Here is a 6,182-nt window from a genome sequence, read left to right on the forward strand (position 1 = left end):
AAAATATTTCGAGCTATTTGGAAACTGCAGATTTGCCTTGGCTTGTGCTTTCAGAGAAATATTACCTGATTCAATGAAGTTTCCTTTATGGAGAGAGAGGGAGGGAGAGGTAAAAGATTCAGCATAATTATCTTAACCGTTGTCAGTAGCAGAAAGAAATGGGGTGAGATTTTCTGTTATTTTCTTTATTCCTATATAAGAAAGAAGACTGGATGCATTATTTGTGTTATGTGCAGCTTTTTAGAAGTTGTGCTATTTTTTATTTTGTGTAGCCTTTTCTGGAGTGCTGAAGGTAGTAGAAAAACTAGAAGGATTATGATACAACAAAAAAAAGAAAGTGAAAACTGAGTAACTGATAAGGAAGGCATATTTGTCAACAATTTTAAAACTGAATTAGAATAGTTATTTAACTCAGCTGCCTAACAGCCAGTTTGGAGAAGATATTCCTTAGTAGTATCATTCTTTCAATTAAAAGAATTTATTCTTCTGCAGGTCTTCAAAAAGCAGGAAAGATAAAAATTGACATGAGTAATTTTTCTTTTACAAGGAACAAGTAGAAAATTGCACTCTTTCCTTGTGCTTTGTAAAAAGTATAAACCTTTCTTTTGATTTTTGGGGTCACCTTGAGGATTATCATAGGACTTTTATGCAGCTTGATTAGTATTCGTAAAACACCCTATAGCACCAGGTGAAAATGGAAGTAAAGTTCTATTACAGATGAGGTGTTTCTTCAGTGCTGCCAGTCTGGACCTTGTTATAATTCCTATACTTGAAAGAGAAATCTTAAATAAAATCCTTTACATATGCATTTAAAATACATTACACTTTCTAAGATATTTTTGTTGAAACAAAAATAGTATCCTCCCATCTCCCTTAACACACCACAGTAAAATAATAATGTTGAAATGTTGACCTCACTGTATCCATAGCAGCAGATTTTACTCTAAAACATAAACATGGGATTCAGTATTCAATTCAGGTTTCAAAAGAAAGCATTTTTATTTTTGCATATAATTAAACTCTTTAGTTAAAATCTGTCTGTAAGAAAGGAAGCTCGTATCTAAATGTCTCCAGTAATTGCACAGAAAAAAATAATACACCTAATTGCAAAGTAAATTGCTTCTTGGTTTATGTATTATAGTAGTTTGGGTGGGTTTTTCCTTTCCAACCAAAGCAGACTAAAGCTTTCAATATGTGAGACTAGAATAAATATGTGTCAGCACCATGCTCAATTATATTTCTATAGAAGACTCATCTGTGTCACTGTCTCCAAAATTAAAAAGGAAGAGGGGAAAGGCACCTTTCTGGATTTCAGTCTGAAATGTACATGAAGGTCTGCTCAGTGATCTGCCCTGTACACCACCACTGAAGGGCTACGTGCCGCCTTGACAGCTTTGAACCACTGGCATGTTTACCAAGTCTTTTCAAATTTTAACTGAAATATTTCTCTATTCCACATCTGTGAAAGGAATGGGTATCTGATAAACTGTGGGATGGGGAAAGGAAATAGAGAGAAGCAGCACTGTGGAGACAAACTGAAAGGATTCTGAAATGAATGATATTTTATCTTCAGTGCATCCCCTGGGTGAGGGATGAGAAGGATCCTACAGGGAACTAAAAAACAGTAAAAAGAGGTGGTCGGTTTGGTTTTTTTTTAAATTTCTTTGGCATTGTCTGTTCTGTGAACTGAATGAAGTAAGCATCCTGAGAACAAAAAAAGGCTTCTGGTCCTGTAAGTAATAACTGCATCATCGAGAATGTGCTAAGGCTCAAACTGAAATGGAACAGGGAGTTTAACACTGACAGGTCTGAATGGGGTTTAGAATACTTCATTTTTCAAATACTATTTCAATATGGTTTTAAGTTATATTGCTGCCTTGGTAGAGAGTTGTATATTCAAGACACTCATGGTACTTGTCTCAAGCCTACAAATATGTAGCAAATTGAAATTATTGCTGGTTAAATTAATTTTATGATGTGGAAATTGGCAATTTTGCACAGATTTATTCCTTTGTATATGACTGGGTTTTAAATTCCACTACAGCTCCAATTCACGCTCATTTGTTGTTTGCCTAACTATTTATCCAGTTTTTGGATGACATCAATCTAACAAAATAATCCTCCTAATTAGCCTCACTATGCCTCAGTTTCTTTATCTGAAGATAGCAGTAATCCCCTCATCAGTGACGTATTTGAAGTTTTCTGCATCAACATTTAGAAAATATTTTCAGATCCTTGAATGAAAGATGCAGGGAATTATTGTGAAAGTTGTTATTCAGTTGAGACAGAATGTAAAAGGGATAGTCATTTGTTTCCAAATCCATTTGCACTGAAATCCAAGAAGAAAGATCTTTAAAAAGAATAATGATTGAACTAGAATTAATTGTTGGAATTACAGGCTAATATGCTGAACTAATTAAGCCAGCAAAGAGATCCATTTATGTTTGCCAAAGATTTTCTTTGAGTTAAAGATACCGAGTACATCATCAAGTGAGAGAAGTCAAAATATGAAGCATGGGTTAATCTTTAAAATAGAGTGGGTGAAAGGGTCCAGAGGCAAGTGCCGAAGTCAAATATTTACCACTGCAATTTAATTTTCCACTTTGAAATCCCAGAGATAATTAGAATTATTCTCATTTGTCTCCCATGTCAACATGATTTAGGATTCTACTTAATGTGCAAAGGAAAAAAAGTACAAAAATCTCAGTGTCACACAGTGGAAAACCAGCATATGCTACATGAGAAGTCATCGCAAGGTGATGGGCCTGGCTCTGTAGTCTCTCCTAGTTGTGCTCAGGACAGCTGTAAGGAGGGTGAAGCTTTGTGAAGAGTCGTGCACCCTCAGGGTGGGTTTAGCTCCTGGCCAGACATCCAGAATTGAAAAGAATGTTTCAGCAGCCACCAAAAACCAGCAGTGTTCTAGGGAAAGCTCCTTGCTTCCTGGCAGTCACGTGTCTCCTTGCCAAGGCCTGGGGAGGTCAGCACAGGGAACTTTGTCAATTACAGCCTTGCGCAATTGCTTGCAATGCCCTGCCTTGCATAGGCGGCCTTCACCCTTCACCACAACAGCACCAACTCTGCTTTAGGAACTGGGCTTCTTGCTGTGGTGCCTTCCCCGAAGATGATACACCAAGGTATTCCAGTGATTTCTTATAAATACCAACAAGAAATACTGCAGTCACTGGCATAAAAAATGGCAACAGAAATCCTAGGTTTAATTGAGGAGGTAAAGAATGAAGCAAAAAAATGCTGGTCATGTTTACTTAAAAACCTGAAAATCATTAATTGTTCAACTTCAAGGTTTCAGGGCTTGGAAGACAGGTACTCATCTACCTGCCTGTAAACACAGCTACACTCCACAGTGAGAAGAAAAACAGCTAGAGGATAATGTTACAGAAGAGTAAAAGCTTTACATTCAGTGTATTGAACATAGAACAGAATAATGAGTATTGGCCTTAGAAGTAAAACGTTTGGTTTAAAGTCAAATCAGGTGAGTAAAGTGGAGTGGGGGTACTAGACTTTCAGGAATGCTGTAGATCCCTTAAGACTCAGACAACAAATGATAGATGATCTAAAAATGACTAATGATTGGTTAATAAGGATTAATAGATGCAATAAGTATGTGCACCTCCTTGCTGTAGGGAAATACTAATGGTATTTTTTATAACAATGACAAGAAGGTTTTTTTTTTCCCTGATTCTGAGTTCACTTACACAGACTAGAAATTAAATGAACTTGGGAAATCAAAACTTCATTGGCAAAGGAAAGTGAAAGGGGTATCTCGGGGTACCAATTCTGAGGGTACACAAGGTGAAGACTTATTTGAAACCAGATCTCTGTAGAAATAGTTTTGCTACAGTTTTCATGTCTAATATTCCTTTAAAGACAATCTTCTACGGAATAATTTTCTACTTAGCTTTAGGAAGCAGAAGCAGTGAAAATACATATTAGCTTTGAGGAAGTGCTTTTATTTTACCAGATGAAAATAATAAAAACACTCCTTCTATAAAGTTCCGCATGACCAGAGTAACAGCTGTATTCCAAGTCAAGATACAGATGTTGCAATTTTCAGTTACTTGCTGCTACTGCAAGTAAACACAAAGGGCGCAGCAGGGTATGTGACAAACAGGTGTGTTAGTATGCTGTACTTAAAAATGGGTTCAAACTTAAACAGGGGAAGTTTAGAGCGGATATAAGGAGGAAGTTCTTTACTGTGATGGTGATGAGGCACTGGAATGGGCTGCTCAAGGAAGCTGTGAATGCTCCATCCCTGGTGGTGTTCAAAGCCAGGTTGGACAGAGCCTTGGGTGACATGGTTTAGTGTGAGGTGTCCCTGCCCATGACAGGGGGCTTGGAACTTAATGATCTTGAGGTCCTTTGCAACCCAAACCATTCCATGGACTTGAGCTGACAGGTTCAGAGCAGAAACTTCTGTTTGGAATGCATTAATTACAATAGGTATAACTGATATCGTATATAACTAATATTTAATAATACTATTTTAATTAATAAATTAATATGATGTGCCACCAAGATGTCCCAGTGAAGAATAAGGACCGGGTGGGCTGTGCTGGATGCTTTTTACTCAGTACTGAACACACACCCCTGCCTCCAAGGTGACGATTTAAGACGTGGCCGGTACCACACTCGGTGCCACTCAAACCTGTCCTATAGCGGAGACCAGGATGGATTCGTCGCCCAACATGTGCCCGGCTCCACCCTTCCCCAGCAGTTTCCGGGGGGGGGGGGGGGGGAGCTCGGTGCCAGTGCCCGTCTTCCCAGAAGCCCAAGCCGGGAACCCGGCACCCCATCCAGGCACCCAGGCTCAGGCCGTGCCTCCGGCAGGCCCGCTCGGCAAGGACAGACCCCCGCCAGGTCCTTGCCCGGGCGCGGCCGTGCATGGCCTCAGAGCCTGGCGATGCCTCTCGGCCTCAGGGCACGTCCCAACAAGCGAGAAAGGCCGCCGCCCGCCTGCTACTTTTCCCCTCCCGGCCACCGTAGCGGCCGGGGGACGCGGAGGCGCGCGGGGGCTGTTGGGTCGGGCTGTGAAGTTGGATCCGGCGCGGAAAGTCGGCCGCGAGGGAGGGCGCTCATTGGCCGGGAGTGTCCGGACTCCGTAGGGAACTGGGAGCAAGAGGGCCTGAGCCAATCGGGGTCGCAGGCGCCTGGTGCCGGGCCCGATCCCTACGTCTGAAAAGGCGACGGGCCGGGAAGGGAAGGAAGGAAGGAAGGGGCACGGGTTGGGCTTGGTGTCCGTCCTGCCAGGTGGGCAGCAGTGGCGGGGGATGATGGGCGTCCCGACGCGCCGCGGGGAGAGCGCAGAACGGAGGGAGGCCCGCCGTGGGGCCCGCCTTGGCAGGAGCAGGGCCGGGGCTGGGCGGTGTCCGTGCCGAGCGGCTCTCCCGCGGCCTCCGGGGCTGAAAGTGCTGAGCAGGGAGAGAAGCCTCATGCGAGGCTGGAGGAGCAGCGAGGGAGCGGGGCGTAGCTCCGCGGCTGATGTCTTGAGCAACGGCCGAGTGCGGGCGGTTGTGGGTGCCTCGGTAACGTTGTCAGTGTTGTGTGCCATTCTCGGCAGTGAGAATTAGTGGCCTAAAGCTATGTAGAAACGTCCCTGGAACTTTAGGCTGAAAGGCAGTAATGCTCTCAAGTGAAGGAGAGTCTTATCTTTTAGTTCTTGTTTGTTGCTAGTTTAAAATTACTCAAGAGTAAAGCTGAGCATAAACTTTACAGACCTGGAATCAGCTAACCTGGCTTCTTAACTCTGAAAATGGTGTCAGTCTAAACAAACAGTCGTACATTGTTGATGATCTTTTTGTTCTATAACGTTGTGTAAGATGCGTTGAAATGTGATTGTTGTGGCTGGTATTCTACTGTTAAAAGTTTAGTTTAAAGGGTTCTCGAATGCCTCCTTCACAGTGTGGTGAGACGAACGCCGAAGTGAGTCGTTTAGGTCCAAACTTGCAGCCTTCCCCTACAACAGCCGGTTTGATTCTAGCTTGTATATCTCCATCTACTGGTGGAAGATGAGGCTTCGAACTACTCACGGCTTCGTGACTGACAGCTGTAAACTGCGGAGATAGCATCATTCGAGTCTCTTGGTGATGCCCCGGAGGGAATGGCTTTCCCGTTGTGAAAAAGAAAGCATACTTTTTTTTCAAGAATTCAAGTAACAAGAGTGTGCA

The sequence above is a fragment of the Pezoporus occidentalis genome, unplaced genomic scaffold, assembly GCF_034315485.1.
Source record: "Pezoporus occidentalis ecotype Australia unplaced genomic scaffold, CSIRO_AGI_Poc_V1 ctg152, whole genome shotgun sequence".
Taxonomy (NCBI): domain Eukaryota; kingdom Metazoa; phylum Chordata; class Aves; order Psittaciformes; family Psittacidae; genus Pezoporus; species Pezoporus occidentalis.